The sequence below is a fragment of the Pteropus medius genome, unplaced genomic scaffold, assembly GCF_902729225.1.
Source record: "Pteropus medius unplaced genomic scaffold, Ma_sr-lr_union100, whole genome shotgun sequence".
Taxonomy (NCBI): Eukaryota; Metazoa; Chordata; class Mammalia; order Chiroptera; family Pteropodidae; genus Pteropus; species Pteropus medius.
In genome coordinates this window covers 17708471-17728477 of record NW_024352786.1, presented here as the reverse complement: position 1 = coordinate 17728477, position 20007 = coordinate 17708471, and positions in this window count along the sequence as shown.

Here is a 20007-nt window from a genome sequence, read left to right as displayed (position 1 = left end):
AAAAAAAAATTTCAGTATAGGTATGTCTCATGCAATATTTAGGACATCTTATACTAAAAAATATACATATATTTTTTATTTGCCTGACAATCTAATTTAACTAGGGATGGGAGGCCTATAGTTTTATTCACTAATCCAACAACTCTACTCAAAAACAACTCCATGAGGCTGGCATTATTATTCCTATTTTAAAGGTGGGGAAATTAAGGCTAAGAGAGATTAAGTGACTTGCCCAAAGCCACAGCGCTTGTAGGGTGACAGAATAGAGATGAAATTTTCAACCCAGACTCACTGAGTTCAAGACCAATACTGGTTCCCCAATACCACACGCATACTAGCCTTAAAGGAAAAGGGTGGAGGGATGCTAATGGAGGAAGCGGGCATTCTCTAAAGAGTTTGGGGGATTCTTGGATGCCTTACTCAAAATAGAGACAATCACTCAATAAATAGTTGGTGGGTATAATTGAATTGAATTATCACCATGCCTGGCAGCCAAAAGACTCTGCTCCTTTCCTATAAACACCCGTAAGAAAAGACTTGTTCCTCACTCCCAGCTCTGGTCCCCCTTCAACACCATCCTTCAGGGCCTTGAGGAAGCATTTCACAACCATGTGTATAGAAGTAGTAGATGAGGTCATGGGACACAGCTCCAAGAGAAGCTTTGAGTCATGTTACATCCATTTAACACATGGAGGAAACCCACAGGACTAAAGGAATTAGCTGGCCCAAGGCATGTCCAGCTTCTCTCCAGGCTGGACAACCTTCAGAGCTCAGCATGTGTAGCCTAGTCACCATGCTTGAACCAGGCTATTCACCAGAACTTGAAAATACCCATCTGCACTTCGGTTGATGTTGTTCGCGGGGAGCAGAGGTTGTGGGGATAGGGAGAGGGCAGGCGCGTCCTGCTACGACTCTTTCTTCCTTGAAGATGGGATCGATCAGTAGATGCAAAGTTCCCTTCTGCCTGGCTTCCTTCTTCAATTTGCAAAGCTCTATAAATCTGCACACAGGAAGCTGGACGGAATGCATGTAGTTCATAGATGCCCACAAACCTCCAGGCCCCAAGGGAATTTGCTTTTGCTCTGGGCACAGGGGAACAACGTAAGTCCCGGCCTTTTACTCCAGATCCTAACTGGAGAAGCCATGGGAGGACAGAGGGTAGCAAGGGACAAGGAAAATGGTGTCACAGGAAACTGTGGACTTCAATCTGCCGCCACCAGGAAAGTCAGCTGCCTTATAATCATTTTATTTTCTGATGATCAAAGCAATAAATGCTCATCGTAGAAAACTCTGAAAATGCTGCAAAGTATAAAGAAACAATCAAAACCACCCAGAATCCCATCACACAGAGATATAACCTCTCCTAAAATTGTGCTGTATTTCCTAAGGCTCTCTGTCCACACAGTAAACATAAGTGGCCTCATACTTCACGTATGACTTTTTTATTTCACTTTTTTTTTAACCGAACAAATCATAAACACTCCTCTGACATCATTAAAGATGCTCCAAAGACTCTTTATGACTTAGATGAATCTTTAATGCATACATTGAAAACGACCATAATTTACTTACTTATTCTCTTCTTGCTAAACCTTTAAGAGTGTTTTCAATGTTTTCTCTAATAAAAACAACATGGCAGTGAACGTGTTCTTCACATACATTTTTACCAGGCCCTTGGCACCTGTTCCCTCATGTCTAGAATCTAATATAAAATGGAATCTGATGTGACCCAAAGGTACTTGTCTTACTATGTTTTCTTTTTTCACTGTGCTCGACAAAGAGCTGTAAGTCTCTTCCAGAAGCCCCACCAACTGAACAAGTTGGAGAACCACTAAGGTCAGTTATAGAACATGGTCCCTTGTCCAGTGAAAGGGGAGTCAGGCTCCTACTCAACAGGAAGTCCAGCCCCGCTTAGACTCATGGTTTAAGAGAGAGAGACAGAAACAGAGTGAGAAGAGAGAGAGAGAGAGAGAGAGAGAGAGAGAACCCCAGAAACAATCTTCAGAGAAACCACCACACAGTGTAATTCCACCGGGAACATGACGATAAAAGTCCTCAGAACTATGCGGCTTGGTATTTTCACAGAACCATTGCTTGCTGATTTAGTTAATGATCATGTTGGGTTCCAAATTTCCTCTAAAAGGGAGTCTTAAGTGTTCTCAACTTGGATAGGGTTAGCTTTAAAATAAACAAAGAAGTTATATAAGTCCAAATTGTGGAGGATCAGGTTTTAGAAGCTGAGGCCGGGGGAGGACCGAAGGGGCCTGCCTCGCGACTTGCGGCTGGGCCTCACGTGCGGCCCGGAGAGCGGAGCGGCGAGGGGCATTCCAGCTGTCCCAAAAATCCAGCTTCTAATTTGAGCGCCAACGCCCACCGGGAATTCATGCATAGTGCACCCCATGGCGCCTGGAAGACAACTCGAGGTGCTTAGAAGACAGTGAAGAGAAACCAAAAAGCAAGGGAAACCTCTGATAGATGGGGATAGAGTTCTTTCTCTGTCCCCTCTTGCAATGTGAGATGTCCTGAAAGGCTGGGTGGTGTTACCTGAGAGCTGTCAGCTCTCACTTGAGAGCTGGCTGCATTTCTGTAGAAAGTGGAATGGTTACCATGTAGTGCCTTTTGAAAACCCCTTCAGGCTCCTCCAGGAAGAAGGATGTTGGGTCCCCCAAAGCAACCAGGGTGAATGGAGTCCCACTTTGAGTGCAGCTGTGGGAACCACTGCAAGGGACAGAAGAAGCCCGAGCTCTGGTGGGATCCAGAATCTTTTGTGCACTCCTAGAGTAATATGAATATGTGAAATGTCACACATGAGTCCATTTGTTCGAGTACTTATGCAACATAATTATTAAGAGTTTAATAAGTGGAAGGCACTGAGAACCTAAGGGTTAAAAGATAAAGCAGACCAGGCCCTGTCCTCAAATTGCTTATTCTAGCTGAGGAGAATAGATGTTTTCACAAATAGCCAGAAAATGCTACATGACCATGACGAATGGCGATATAGACCACAGATCTACATGGGCCTGGAATGCAATCTAAAAGCACTACTCAGTTCTGGCCTGGAACTGGCTTCCTGGCCCAGTTACAATAACACAGGCCCGGTGTGGTGAGAGCTTTAGATTTTCTAAAGCAGGAGAATGTGATTTATCTGTAAAATTTCCTAATTTAAAAAAAAAAAAGTTGGTTGAATTATTTTTAATACTAAACAAAATATACCTACGGGCTGGATCGGGACAAGCCACCAATGTGAACCTCTGATGCAGGCTGGATTTGTTAATACAGACAGCCGTCTACTCTTATGAAAAAAGCCCTTTGCACAAGCAATGTGTTTAATATGATCACATTTTTGTTTCAAAACCATGTCTTTACAAGTAGAAAAAAGATGAAAGGTGATACATCAAAATGTTAGCAGTAAGATATTCCAGATGACGGGCTTATAAATGATTTTTCCCTCTTTGCTTTTCTGTTTTTAAAGACATTTTTGCAATGAGCATGCATTACTTCAATAATCAGACTTTTCAACAAAATTAAAATTTTTATTAAAAGACCCAAGTGCTTTTAGATATGGACAGATAAAGTATTATGACAGCTTTGAGAAATAAGAGAAAAAAATATATCAGAATAAAAATTATTTTAAAATACTAAGAATGATAAATTTTGAGTAATAATTAATTGTGTACATTGAACACTTACGATGTCAGAGGAGGAGAAACACTCACAATAAGCTTTGCAGGCATTATCTCACTTATTCTTCTCACCCTCTGCGTAGTGATGCTGCTGCATCCCCATGCACAGGGGAGAGGATGAGGCTTATAGAGGTTAAATAACTTGCCCAAGGTCACACAGCTTATAAGTAGCAGAGATAGAATTCAAACCCCAGGCCACCTGCCTCCAGGGGCTGTGCATTCTCCCAACCTTAAGTAAGAGATTACTAGAAGCAAAGTGAATGAGGAAGGCCAGGGAGATGGTGGTTTTTGATCTGGGCCTCAAAGGGCCAGCAACAGTTCACTCCCAGAGATAGATAATACTACCAAAGGAATAGAGATGACACCAGGAGTGTCAGAAGAAGTCCTGATGAAGTGAGGTAAGTGGGAGGGAGACAGGCACGAGAGTCCTGAGCACTAAATGCCATGCCAAGGAATTAGACCTCATTATGATCAGTGGAAGCAAGTGACGTTTCCAGTACTGGAATGAAAGGGTGTATTAGTGCTAGGGTTGCCATAGCAACATACCAGACTGGGGGCTTAAACAATAGAAATTTATTTTCTCACCGTTCTAGAAGCTGGAGTCCAGGATCGAGGCATCGGCAAGTGTGGTTTCTCCTGAGGCCTCTCTCCTTGGCTGTGTCCTCGCATGACCTTTTCTCTGAGGTCTTGCCTCCTCTGCTTATGCAGACACCACTCAGATTGGATTAGAACCTACCTAATGGCCTCATTTTAACCTAATTTCCTCTTTAAAGGCCCTGTGCCCAAGCACAGTCACATTCTGAGGTACTGGAGGTTAGGACTTCGAGGTATGGATTTTGAAAGGACAGAATTCAGCCCGTAACACATGGCAATGCAGAAAGAGCATTGGACTTGGAGAGTCAGAAGCCCTGAGTTTGAATGCTGCCATTGTCCCTTAATAGATGTGGGGCCTTAAACAAGACAGTTCAATACTTTGCCCCTCTTTCATTAAAAAAGGAAAGCAGAGAACGTACTTGTCTACATGGCAAGGTTATGATGAAATGCAAATGAAATAATGCTTGAGGAAGTACCTTGTAAATTATAGGGCCCCATCTAGTAGTCAAACTTAGCATTTAACCAAGTGGGACATACTGCTCTGCACAGAGTAAGGCCTCAAAGACTTGTTTAAGGAAAAAATGAGCATTACTGCGCTGACCGTGGCGGGAGGCAGGAAAAGCTTAGTATCCCCCAGTAATTTTATAAAAATATATTTGTTCCATCTAATTTTTAAAAAAGACTGACCAAATGTTCCTCATGTATTTTTGAACCAGCTTTCAAAGTGGGTTCATAATAATTAATGCATGTTGAATGTTTTACACTCATTTAAAATATTTTGATTACTTCGACAAAAATGCATTTACATTTGAATTTTATAATCTCTGAATTAATGAACATTTGTTGAGTACCTATATTGTGGAACGCACTGGAATAGATGAGTTCCTCAGATCACATTTAATCCTCAAAACCACTCTGGTTTGGAAACCGGCTCAGCACGACCACATAAATCGACCATTCTTCAGGGTAAAGGCCAAGGTGCGGATCTGAACTCACATTTTCTGACATAATTGTCTTAGTCTGTTTGGGCTGCTATAACAAAATCTCATAATCTGGGTAGCTCAGAAACAACAGAAATTTATTTCTCATGGTTCCAGAGGCAGGGGAGTCCAAGATCAAAGCACCAGCAGGTGTGGTGTCTGGTGAGAGCCCACTTCCTACACTACCATCTTTTCACTGTTTACTTCCCATGGCAGAAGGGGTGAGAGGGCTCTCTGGGCTCTTTTTCACAAAGGCACTAATCCCATTCATGAGAGCTCCACCCCCGCGGCCTAATCAGCTCTCGAAGTTCCCCCCTACTAATGCCATCACCTTGTGGGTTGGGATTGATTTAACATGAATTTTGGAAGGATGCATTCAGGCCATAGCAATGATGTCATCTATTTGCCCTCATTTCCTTCTGTACAAAGACAGCCCAACATGAACAGTAACCATCTCTACTCAGGAACCCTAAAACTTATCAGTAAAAAATGTGTTATCAATTATCACTAAGATTTCTCTCCAGATTTTCCTGCCATCTCTAATTCCACAGGACCAGTCCAACATTAGCACAAGGTCATATTCAGACGGGCACAGTTCAAATAGCCATAGGAGATTTTAAAAATATTTTAATCTCTGATCTGCGCCTTTCAAAACAAAATGAAAGAGGATCCAATTCATAACCCCCAGTAACGTTTAGAGCTCGTAAATTCTCCCGTAGCCAATGCAACTACTTCCTCTATATACCCTTTTAATTCTCTCTACACCCTTACAAGACCAAGACTATCCTCTCTCTACCTCATCTCCTCAATCTCCCACCTTTTTAGTATTTAATTCCTTTTTACAGGACAGAGGACAGGAAAGAGTCAGGGCACTGGGTCGTATTAATAATCGTCTACCCCGTTACACACAGATATGTCTCTCCAGTGTCAGTAATAGCAGCTGACATGGGCATAGCCCTTTTTAAACCAAGACTTTTTTTTCATTTCGGTTCTATCTCCTGATGCTCTCAACAGCTCAGACAACTAGAAGGCAATTTAATCTTTGGAGGGAAAAAAAAGAGGTTTTGGGAAATTTTTCTAACAGATTTAAGGCTGACTGGTGGCGGGGTATGAACTGGCTGATCCCTGCATCCTTCTTACCAAGACTCATAGCCTATGACACTTTGATCCCCATAACAGGTTGGAGTGGGGATTGGCTCACCGCTCTGAAGTGCCCTGGATAATATTAAGGACATTGAAATGTCCGAGAATTGCCTAAATATAATTTTAGCTTGCCAAAATGTACAGTAATAGATACTAATCTATCTACAAATGCCCAACTCTTTTTTGAGATAGTTATGTTGTTTGGGAGGGGGAGACAAATTACTTTTTCAGGAGAGGTTTGTATTTTTAAAGCAGTTTCCCTTTGCAAGGTTTTGAACTTCCTAAAGTATTTTTCACCCTTCAAAGTTCTTGTAGCCTTTTTTGACACCCTCTGCCTATGTCAGTGGCAAGCTCAACAGAAGTCCTTTGGAAGGCAGTGGCCGGAGATGGCAGAAAATCAGTTGCTTCCCTCAACTGTGCCATCAGCGTAGCTTAGACAAACTACCTCATTGCTGTAAAGGAAACTGTACGAACGTTTTGCTCACTCCAAAACTCTGAAACTGGAGTTATGAGGTTGTAGGGCGGAGGCCAGGAAACATATTTCTTGGGATGGGTTTGATGCTTTCTGAGGCCTTTTACTAGTGATCTGCGATACTAATTACCCAGCCTTCCTAGCTGCATAAGACATTTATATAATGACTCATGGCTGTGGAAGCTAGTGTCAATAAACAGGCCGTTCAAATTCAAGTCTATTGCATTTCAAAACGGGATTCTTTGGATCCTCATAGGTAAACCCAATCTACTTATAAGCCAGGCAAGTGTTGGGTATAGAAAAAGGAGCATGCACTACTAGGCATTTGGGCGGGGGGGTGAGCGGGGGAAGAGACTGATGGTGGTCCACCTAGTATCATTTCTTTCTGTCCTCCCCGCCCTTTTTTTAAAAAAATACCAATGTGTAAGAAGTCCTGGTTCCACCATTTATTTGCTGTGTGACCTTTAGCAAGTTACTTAATCTCTCTGTGCCTTGGGTTCCTCATCCGTAACAGTACCTACATCACAGGGTTTTTATGAGGCTTAAATGAGTTAGTATTTGTAAAGCAATTAGAACAGTGCCTGGTAAACAATGAGTGCTGTATGCGTGTTTAATAAATATACTTTGAAAAAATTGTCATGTTCAATCAAATCAAGTAATCCAAAGGTGACGTTGACTAATGACTGTGCCCTGTGGATCTAATGTTCTGTTTCCTGTGGAGTGAGCCTGAGTGGGAGACACTGAGGTCAGGACTGAGCAGCCTTTCAAAAACAAACCGAGAAGCAGGGCAGTGAGATATACCAGTCCAGGCCATTTACTTTCACAGGCCTGCTAATATCCACTCAGAAACTAAGTCAGAAGACTTCAAAATTGTTCACTCTCATTTTTACTCACTAAAAATGAATTTTGAAAACTATACCTCTGCCCACATTCTTAATTTACCTAAACTTTAATTTACTGTTTCAATTTAAGATTAAATGATTGCAAAAGATTTCCTATACATTATAAAAATTGACTTTGGAAAAGAAAACAGTTGAATCACTATTTTAAACACATCACATGGTTCATTCGACTGATGAAAAATATTTTACCATATAAACTAATTGTCAAACCCATCAGCCAAATTAAATGTACTTCTTATCATTAGTGACTTTATTTTTCAACTAAAATATTCTTTATTGATAAATAAGTTACAGTGAAATAAATAGAGTGATGATTCGATGGGGAATAAAAACTCCAGCAGAATATTAGTCTCTCTCCTCCCACCTCTAGCTCTTAACTTGTGCCTTCTTACTGGCCCCTTTGGGTGAAGAGGTCTTGGTGGGCATGCCAGGCCTCCTCGGGCCCTTGGGGATCTCTGTCTTCCTGGCCAGTGGTGCTGGCACCGTCTTGGACCCACTGCCCTTGATATTCATTTTCGAGGATATTATAAAAACCACTAAGAAATAAATTACGGGATGCATCATATAAAATAGATTATTAAAAAGTAGTCAAGTTTACATTGATGTAGATCTTATATAATTAATTTTACAGTAACTGTAAAACAAAATTAATGATGCTGTTTCTTATTATGTGATTTTCAATAAAATGACATTATTTTGCTAAAGTTATATTATTTATGGAGCCAGAAATATGATAAAAGGCATGATATTCTTAGGTTAAGCTGTGTGAATGTGTACATCTAAGTCTGATGTTTGGCTTTGGGAATAATTAAATAAGAATTATGTTTAAAAATCAGAAATAATTTCATTAATTTCATTAGCCCTCATGCTCAAACTTTTCTATTTAATAAAGTTATTTAATGGGAAAACAATATATTTCTGTATACTACTAAAACTAATCAGGCCGGCATATATCAAATAACAAAGTACTTATTTTTAAGAGGTAGGAAATGTATAATTTTATAAAATCAATTCTAACTACCACATGGAGTAGCGCACACAGTATCTGAAAAACATAACCTGAAATTTCTATCTGCAGATTTTATCCAATGTATCATGGAAGCCTTGGTAATCCCAGAAACTATTCCAGTTACATCTATTAAGAGTTAATATTGTTCATTAGCCTGGACAGCTCGACTGTTGTCAGGCACTTTCCTTTCCGGCTAAGAACAAGTCCTTGGAATGAGGAATCATATTTTTCTTTAACACACAAATACCCCCAACACGCACACTCACACCCATTCAGATGAAGCCATTAATAACCAAATTCAACCCTAGAAGAAAAGGATTATAGGATACCCATCAGATAATAATGGCCAACATTAAATGAGCATTTGCCATGTGCCAGTCACTGTTCAAATAACAGCACTCAATTAGAACTTACAGCAATTTTGTGAGCTGAGTCTGATTAACATGCCCATTACCAGCTGAGGAAATGGACACTCAGAGGCCACAGGGCTGGCAATTGGGGGCAGCAGTGTGCAAACCCAGGGTGCCTGGCCCCAGAGCTCAGGTTTAACTATCACACACATTATCTCACTGGCACTGGCACATGAGCCCATTTCTTATTACTTCCATTCCATAATTATCCACTATCACTCCATACTAACAACCCCTGTGGCAGGCAGAAAAACAACCTCCAAATATGTACAGATCTTAATCTCCAGAACCTGTGAATACATGGCAGAAGGGACTTTGCAGATGTGATTAAAGAAGAATCTTGAAATGGAGAGAATATCCTGGATTATCCAGGTAGGTGTAATGTCATCACATAGAACTTTATAAGAGAAAGGGAGAGGCAGGAGAGTAAGAGTCAGGGAAGGAGATGTGACAACACCATCAGAGGTCGGAGTGATGTGATTGTTGGCTTTGCACATGGAGGATGGGGTCAAGAGCCAGGGAATTCTCTGGCAGCTGGAGAAGGCAAGAAAACAGATTCTCCCCTAGCACATGCAGAAAGGACCACAGCCCTGTCAACATTTTTATTTTAGCTGCATAAGACCCATGTATGACTTCTGACCTCCTAAGCTGTAAAATAATAAATCTATGCTGTTTTAAGCCACTAAGTTTGTGGCCACTTATTACAGTAGCAACAGGAAGCTAATACAACCACTAAAGTGCTCACAAAAGGTGTTGATCAGAGGAGGGTGTGAGTATTCACAAACCATGTTACTCAAGCTGATCACAGAGACATGCTTGCTGCCCAAATAAAGCCAGGAAATACAGTAGAGCCGCTAAGAAGCAACAAATGAGCACTTGCTTCTGGACTGAAAATGAAGGTATCTCTTGTCTCAGTTTTGGAATAAGTAAAGATCATCCACGGAGGCTCTGTCTCATTTTTACTTTTACAAAATTGAAATTGGTTCTTTTTATGAAATTTCCCCCGTCTTCTTTGTTTCATGGTCAGTTTTTTTACTCGAAGACTTTTCAAAAGTTTCCCTTCCTGAACATTTTCTGTGGGGTTTAAGCTCTGACACTGCCATTTAACTGGCTGCAGCTCATGAGCATCAGTGTAATCGCTAATACAATAAATCACGTAACGATTACCCTGTGTTCAAAGTAAGCATCTCCTCTGCTCTTTCACAGTCACTGTTTCTACTGCGAGATAGTCCTGCTGCAGATCAGGCTCCAAGCGGCAGCCAGAGGGAACTTTCACTCTAGAAATCGGATGGTGTCATTCCTGTCCTCAGTTCTTTCCCTGACCTGTACATTCAGAGAGAACAGACCATGGAGGCTGATATCCAGAGTCCCTTATGGTCTGGCCCCTCATTGCCTCTGTCTTTTTCCCACACTTTCCCATGTTCCAGCCCTACCAAGCTGCTCACTGCTCCAAAACATGGCAGGGTCTCTCAAATGGACCCTGCACATTTGCTTCCTTCACCTAGGACAACAGCTGCTCCCTTTTCCATCAGACTACTTCTGTCTCCTCCTTCCCTGGCTCAGTGACAGTCAATTGGCCCAGAATCACTTGCAAAGACACAGGTAATAGCACTTGATACACACAGATGTGGGTCGAGAATATCCATCCTGTTTACCTTTGAACTGTGGTTTCCCATGGCCATCTACCTCTAATTTCCTGCCTGGATATTGACCTACCAACCTGTTTTCTGGCTTTTGACCTTGATCTTTCCCATTGGACAGTTGACACTATGATGCTCACTCCCATGAACCTGGTACCAATTGCAGCCTCAGGTAAGAGATGCTCCCAGCAGTTTTAGCCTCCGCTCCTAACCACCCCTCCCCCTCCAGTACACACACACACACACACACACACACAGAGTGAGAGAGAGAGAGAGAAAGAAGAAAACACTAAGGGAGATAGATAATAATAACAATGAATGATGCCGACTGAGCATGTACAGCAAGCTAAGAATTGTATTAAGTACTGTGTTTCTTTAATCAAAAAAAAAAAAATCACCTATAAAGCAGGTACTATTTTTTCTCCCATCTACAGATAAGGAAACTAAGTTCATTAAGATGAAATAACTATCCAATGCCATACAGCCTTTTAATGAAGTCGCATGACTTCAAAGAGCTTGGTCAACCAATCTCCTCCAGTACATTTTCTCTGATCTTTGTGGACCCCCACCCATCACCACCATATTTCAAAGTGCATCTCTGAGCTACCAAAGTTATCTTTGCTTTTAGTTCACTAGATTCTAATTGTGCGGACCTGTGTGTCTCCCTAGAAGACATGAGCTCCTCGGAATAGGGAGGATGTCTTTCAAATCTGAGCACACAAAATACGCTTAAAAATTTTCGTCCTAAATAAGTGGCTTTTACCAGTGGTCCCAAAACCTATCTATTGCCCTAGCTCTACACACTCGCCAAACTACATTTATGCATGTGCCTACCAGAGAGCTAGGTGCTAAATTTCAGTCTCCTACTGATGCTCTCAACTCAGGGTCCTTGGCCAGTATGAGTTCTCTTTCTGAACTGATTGTTAACTACCCTATCAGGTCGATATTGTAAATTACCTCAAAATCTCTTGGGAAATATAAGTGGGTTAGTTATAAATGAATGTATATATGACAGTTTTTAAAAATCTGAGGAAAAGAAAGTTTTAAAGCTAAAAGGATTCACGAAGGTCAGCTGGTTTATTTCTCCCATTTTGCAGACAAAAAAACTAAGATCTAGACCAAATTGAAAACTGATCTCTGAATATATTTTATGTTTGCTCCACAATTTTTTTAAGTTGAGTCAATATTTTTAAATTGATACACTCAAGAGAAATAAAAACATCTGTCTACACAAAAACTTATAGACGAATGGTCACTGAAACATTATTCATAATAGCCCCAAAGTGGAAAGAGTTCAAATGTCCATCAACTGATGAATGAATAAATGAAATGTAGTTGATCCATATGAAGGAATATTATTCATCAGTAAAAGGAATAAAGTACTGATACATGCTACAACATGGATGAACCTTGAAAACATTATACTAAGTTAAAAGCAAGTCACAAAAGACCCAATGTTGTAAGATTTCATTTACAGGAAATGTTCAGAATAGGCTAATCTATAGATACAGAAAGTGGATTAGTAATTGGGTGGGGCCGGGGGCAAAAAGGAATGCGGAGTGATGGCCAATGGGTATGGGGTTTCTTTTTGGAGTGATGCCGATGTTCTAAGATTGATCGTGGCAATGGTTCCACAAATATAAATATACTGAAACACATTGGATTATTTAAAACATATATACGTACGTACACACATATATGTGCATGTGTTGATATAGATATACATGTATAGCAATGGCGGGCCCACATACCTGTGGAATTCTAGTAATATCGACCAGCTCTCAGTAGGGGCTTCCCTCTTTGAGTGAAGCATACTTCCTTCAGGTTTTCTCAATCTCCACCACTCCTGTAACCCCAGCTCCAAATTTTGCCCACTTCTCTCAACTACGTTTTCTGCCTGGCCTGGGTCTTTGAGTTTTCAGCTTTCGGACAAGATTGTCACAGAATCCGAAAGTTAGAAAAGATGTCACCAGTCTGACCTCCCCACAAAACAAGGCAAAAGGAATCCTCATGCATATCCCAGGTGTCCTCTTCTTGGATGTCATCCTCCACTTCAGTTCTCTTGGTGAGGGGCACTCACTACATAGTGAGTTCTTGCTATGGCCGTCACCATTAATAACATCGACGTAATGATTTGGAATTTATGAAATGCTTTAAATGTTTTACCTTGCTCAATCATCATGACAAACCTGTGGATTACTTATTGTTATCCACATTTTACAAATAAGCATACCAAGCAATTGGGTGATCTGTCCAAGGTGACACTCCATGAGATTGACCCGACTGTTCTGTTATACTGGAGTATAGCTGGGTGAAATAAGGGGATGGGTGAGGTTGTAATGAAACCAATGCTTTGATCGTGTTGGTATCTCCTCAGCAGTTGAGGAAACAGCATGATATGGGGTGGACAAATCAGAACTCTCCTAACTCTACCACTCATTGGCTGTCACACACACAAGTGATTGGTATCCCTAGGCCTCCTTTCCTAAGATAAGAATACAGTCTGGACCTCTGTCACCCCTGCCCCAACCTGGTCTGAATGTCCTCTACACCCAGCACATCTGAGGAAGCATCACCTTATGGCCGGAAATTCAACTCATTTCATGAGCTGAATGCAATCAGAGGGCTGAGGAGCCAGCTCAAGATGAATCATTTGGCTCAAGAGATGATTGTCAGTGGTCCTAGCAACACACTCCACTGCCAATAGCCATTTCATTTGATCTCCTCACTGATGTGCAAACCACAGATTTCCTGGGCCTGCAACCTCCCAGGAAATGGAAGCCAAATAGCAGATGATTCACATTTCCTCTAAAGTAGCAAAAGAGAAACTACCTGCTTAGAAATTGCCTTCAACCTTTCAAGGCCCTGGCCTGAGCTTCTTCCCCCATATCCTCAGCTGACGGGTATGGGTTCCTGTGGGCCCGGTGGCTGCTTGTTCTCTAACTGGTTTCTCTCCAAAAAGAGAGAGGAAAGAGAGAAAGAGAGAAAGGAGAGAAGAGTTGACTTAACATTTATTAAATGCCCGTTATGAGCTAGATTCTGATTCCATCAGCCATTTTACATATATTATCTTGTGAAATTTCGCTACAGTACTGCGAAGCAGATATTAGATGCCACCTGCCATACTATACATTTACTTTTTCCCTCACTAAATGATAACCTCCAGGAGGGCAAAGTCTTTATTTGTTTCATTGCTATATCTCCAGTTTCTAGAACTGGGACATAATAACATGTAATAATTATAGGCAACACATCTTATACCAGATGCTGTTCTAAGTACTTTCATACATTAACTCAATCAAATAATAAGAATAATAATTGATGATAAGAATACAGACAGTCCTTGACTTACGATCGTTCAATTTACAATTTTTCAACTTTCTGATGATACAAAAGTAGCATGCATTCAGTAGAAATCGCACTTTGAATTTTGAATTTTGATCTTTTCCTGGGCCAGCAATAAGAGTGTAGCAGTACTACACTCTTTCATGACGCTGGGGAGAGGCAACAAGATGATTCTGCTCAACTGCAGGCTAAGTGTTCTGAATATGTTTAAGGTAGGCTAGGCTAAGCTATGGTGTTCAGTAGGTTAGGTGTATTAAATGTGTTTTTGACTTATAATATTTTCAACTTATAATGGGTTTATTGAGATATAACCCCATTCTAACTCAAGGAGCATCTGTAACAATAACAACAAACAATAATAATAATAATAATTGGCATTTATCTTGTACCAGATGCTGTTCTATTTCTAACAAATCTATGATGGAAAGTTACCATCTCCACTTTCCAGATGATGAAACTGAGGCATAGAGAAAAAAATTGGCTGGCCCATTCTTCTATAGCTAGAGCCAGGATTCAAATCTGGGCTACTAGTTTTTAAAAATTATGGTGAAAGATACATAACATAAAATTTACTATTATTTACATTTGTATCATTATTTCCATTTTTAACTGTACAGTTCCATGGCATTAATTATATTCACATTGTCATGCAACCATCACCACCATCCATTTTCGGAACTTTTTCATCTTCCCCAACTGAAACCTTATATTCATTAAATACTATTTCCCCATTTTGATAAAATTCTTGACAAGGAAAAATGCGGCCAGGGTTAGACCCTAGAGGGGGAAGTCGGCAGTGTGGAACGGTTTGAGAAGAGCAGTAAAGAATTCCTGCCCTTGAAATTTGCTCCTCTGTTAGGGGTCAGGAATTCAGACATTCTCCCATCAGGGTGTCATTCTTGTGGTTTTTAAAGATCTTGAGGTCTTCATGAGTCTAAAGAGAGGGTTAGGACATCAAGCCGCTGTCAACGAAAGTATGTGGAAAGATCCAGGGAGAGCTCAAAGGGAAGGTTGGAAGGCTGACACCAAGAAGCTCCCTTCCTTCCTGGCTTGTCTGGGACTGGGAGCTGCCTTCTTTCCTTCACTCATCGTACCCTGAGGCACACCCATCATGATCCAGGCGCTGCTGAAGCCCTGGAGACGTGTCGATGAGCATTTTCATAGGGACCACGGAGGAGTACACGGTGTGACCCTCCATATTATGGAGGAAGAAAGTCTCCAACTCCCAAACACATAGGAGAAGTTCAAGAAAGATTTCCCAGGAGAAACAACATCTCAGCCACGACCTGAAGTTTGAACAGCTGGAGGAAAGCGGTTGGAGAGAGGTGGGAGAGGGTAGGAAGAGTGTTCCAGGGAAAAGGAACAGTATGTTTAAGACCAGAAAGCAACATACCTAAGTGCGAACCTGCACGACAATCAACAAGGGAGGATGACGCACGATGTGGGGAGAGCAGAGAGAGAGAAGCCTCTAGTGGAGGGCAGGGACCAGCTTAGGCAGGGCCTTGTCAACCCAGTGAAGGAATATGGACTTTATCCTGACAGCAACTTGGAGCCATAGAAGGATTTTAAGCTGGAAAGTAGTGCGATCAGATTTGCATATTGGAAAATATGTGGGAAGGAAAGGAAGGAGGGACAGAACTGGGAACCGGGAGACCAGGTAGGAGCTGATTGTGTGTATCAGGCCAGAGATAAGGGTTCTGGGAACCAGGAGTAGCCACTGCAGAGATGCAGATGGCAGACAGGTTCAAGAGCAGAATTAACAGGACCGTGATTGCAGGGAGGTGGGGAGAGAGAGGGGTCACAAAGACGCTGGGGTGTCCAGTTCGGATACCTGAATGGGTGGTGGTTACTTTCACCTCTCACTGAGATACAGGACCCCGGGAGAAGAGCTGGTTTGGGTAGGAAGTGAATCAATTCCATTTTGGACAAGTTCAATTAAGGGTCCTCTGAAACCTCTAAGGGAAGATATCAATAAGTACGGGGGAAAGGAGCCAAAAAGGGCTGCTCATATGCTTCTACATCGGCAACTCTGGCACAGACTTGCACCTCAAAAAATCCTGGCAGGTGGTTTCTTTTGGGTGTGATGAAAATGTTCTGGAATCAGGCAGTGAGGTAACACAGCCTTGTGAATATCCATAAAGCCACTTTCGAGGAGTGAATTTTATAGTGTGTGAATTATATATCAATAAAAAAATTCTTAATTAAAAAATACATTTGCATAAGTCCTGGCTAGTACCACTCAGTCACAGCGACCCTGCTGGCTCTCTTCTCTTTCGTAAATGCGTCTGGATGGGCCAGTACCCTGTGATTTATTCTGCTCTCAGTGACTGAGGGTGTTGCTGTCCACCCTCCAGTAACCTTTCCACGTACAGTTCTGATGGTTCTCATTTTCCATTCTCCACCTCAGGAGCAGAGCCTATAGACCTGGCTGTAGGTACATTTGCTATTGAGGAACTTATATATTGTCAGGAAAATAGGGTTTGGATGAAGTTAGTAAAGCTCTTAGAAATGCGTTTTTACATTCAAAGTTACGCAACAAGACTTTAAATGAGGAAGATATCGTTGACCTTTTACTCAACTCCTTAGCTATGCGTAGGTGCTATATTTAACCCTTTATAGACTTTATTTAATCATCATATCAACTCCTTGAAAGAGGTAGTATTATTATACCATAATGAAACTGAAGCATAAGAAGGTCGACATCACCAAGGTCCGCAGCTAGTGGCAGAGCCCAGGTGTGAACCAGGCAGTGGAACCCAGGCTCACTGTACTGTCTCTCCTTCCATGTAATAGGCACCCAGAAATCACTTTCTTTTCAGCTTTCGGTCTCAGCTTAAACAATGTTTTATCTCAGAAGCCTCCTTGAGCCCCGAAGTTTCATTAGGTGCCCCTCTTTATGACCCTCCAGGGCCCGTATTTCTCCTCTCACGTTATTTATCACACTAGGCCGTAATTGCCTATTTACTCCGCTGTACCGATTGTAAGTGGTGTGAGGGCGGGAATCACGTGCATCTGTTCTCTTATCTATCCTGAGGGCCTGGCGTATGGATAGTTTTCCAAAATAAAACTGAATGAATGAATGACTTTCCATTTACCAGCCCTTACTCTCAAGAGACTTTTCAGGATCTTCCTGCTCTGTAATTCCAAAAAAAAAAAAAAAAGTTTGGAAATTCAATTTGCTTTGTTGTAGATAATTTGCATAATATAAAGCTCCCCTCCCCCCATGGATTCTCTTTCCAAATGTTTGATGCTTTTCTAATTTTGTGACTCAGATGTGTTGACCGGCTTTGACCTCCGGGGTCCGTCCTCCTGGTTTTAATTGTGGTCCTAAACTTGCGGTGAAATTGAAATGTTGGCAATGAAAGAGGATAGTGTAACTTTTACTTGACTGGATGACATAGCCGAGTAGATATTTCTTAATTCTCTCTCTCTGGTAATCAAATTTAAAGATCTTTAGCTCTATAATGATAGCTTTGTGCCAAAAATATGTCATGGAGCCCCCTTTCCAGGTAACTCTGTCCCTCTCCCCGAGAGGGCATCCATGCGAATATGGTATGAGGACTGGGTGGGCTTTGCCCTCAGTTTCCATTATTACTCCCACAGCTTCATTTCAAAAACCTCTACCTTTCCTTTGCCTTTACCTCTGCTTCCCACTTTCACCCCCAACAGGCAAGATCCACAATTCACATTCCCTGGAAATAAAAGGTACATTGAAGTAAATTTCAATGCAACAAGTGTAGACTGTTCTGTGACACCCTGGAGTACAAAATATGCCACATTTATTTCATGTTCTAAACCACAATTAAACTTATAGCATGCCCTGCACTCAAAAGGATCAAGAGTAGCCAAGTCCCAGATATTTTCCATGATTTATTTTTGCTCCCTGCATCAAACAAGAAACTCCGGGCTTACACAGATCAGAAATTTGGGAAAGGACCCTGGTCCTTCACCCATCATTTCAATGAAACTCATATGCTGCTGGTTGCAAAATCCCGTAGTACTTTTTATTTTTGTCTTCATCTTAAACTATCAGCAGCATTTGATGTGGCTGATTTCTCCCTCTTCTCAAAAAAGTTTCTTTCCCCTTATTTGGCTTGTCCTTTCCTTTCTCTGGACACTCCTCCTTGGTGACTTTGCTCATTCCTTCTCATCTTCTCTAGCCCTGAAAAATTGGGGTACCTAGGTCTTCACCTTTAGACCTCTTCTCTATCTTCACTCTTTGTCTAGATGAGCTCATCTGGTCCCATGGCTCTAAATACCATTACTCTGCATTGATAATTTCCAAAGTAATCTCCAGCTCCAAATTCTCCCTCAACTCTAGACTCCTATAGCTGGCTGCCTACTTGACATCTCCACTCAGATGCCCAACAGACATCTCAAATTTAACACGTCCAAAACCTGCCCCCCAATCCAGCTCTAACCTTATTCTTTCCTGTCTCAGTAAAAACAGCTTCATTGCACTGTTTGCTCAGGCTACAAATCTTGGAGCCATTCCTGACCCCTCCATGTCTTCTTCTTCTCTCTCTCTCTCTCTCTCGCCCCATCACCCTCTCTCTCTCAATTCCACATTCAATCCATCAGCAAACATAATTGTCTCTTGCTTAGAAATATAATTTCTCACCTCTCCACTGCTGCTGCCCTAGTCCAAGTCACCAGCATATCTTTTTCTGGATTATAAATCGTCTACCTGCTTCACTTCCATCATTATCCCATAAATCTATTTTTCACACAGCAGCCAAAATAATTCTTTTAAATCAAAAGTCGGATTATATCTCCTCTATCCGCAAACTTTCCAATCATTTTTCATCACAGTCAGAGTAAAATCCAAAGACTTTACGGTGATGCCAAGTATTTACCAGACACTGTTCTCTGTGATTGAAATACTCTTTCCCAAATACTCACATGGCTCATTCCCTCACCACCTTTATGTCTGTATTCAAATGCAGCCTTCTCAGTGGAGCCTTCCCTGACCACCCTGTATATAATAGTCCCCTACTCCTGTCTCTCTTTGTCCCCTTACCAACTTTATTCTTCTTCATGGCCCTTAGCATGATTTGTCATAAATGCATTTATCTCTGCATTATCTGTCTTCCTCCTCTAACATGTAAGCTCAGTGAGAGAAGGAACTTTTGTCTGTTTTGTTCACTGCTCTGTCCTCCACTCTGAAACAGCATCTGGCTCACACTAAAGGCTCAGTCTGTTAAGTGAATGAATGAGTGGCCACTGCTGCTGCCGCCTTTGGAACCCACATGAAGGTGGTGGCTGCCAGCAGCCTCTCCCTCTCTGGTCTTTGCCAAGGTTCCCACGCTCACTGCCCTTCGTCCTCGGCCCTCAGGGCCTCCCACACAGTAACACTGTGCCTTAGGGGTTCAGCATTGGCAAAGGGTGTATGTAGTTCTCTGCCGCTCACATATTCTGCCCCTCCATAGCTCCCTCCTGTCTGGCAGACTATAACTTCACCACCACCTTTCAAATTTACACAGTAACCGCTTACTTCTCCCCTGGACAGAAGGAGAATGCTGAGAGGCACTACGACATCATGCTTAATACACATCGGAGGCCAATTTCTTGTGTCCAAATCCTGGTCACTTAACAGTTGCGTGGCTTGGGGCAAGTTTCCTAACCTCTCTGTGTCTTAGTTTCCTTATCTACAAAATGGAGATGATAAGAATCTCTTCCTCGTAGGTTTGTTGTAAGGATTAAATTTGTTAATTTATATTAAGTGCTCAGAATCAGGCTTAGCTACAATATGTGTTCGCTATTATTTCTGTAAAATGTTGGTCTCTTGTATAGAGAGGTGAACTGTGGAGGAGGAAATGGTTTTTTCCT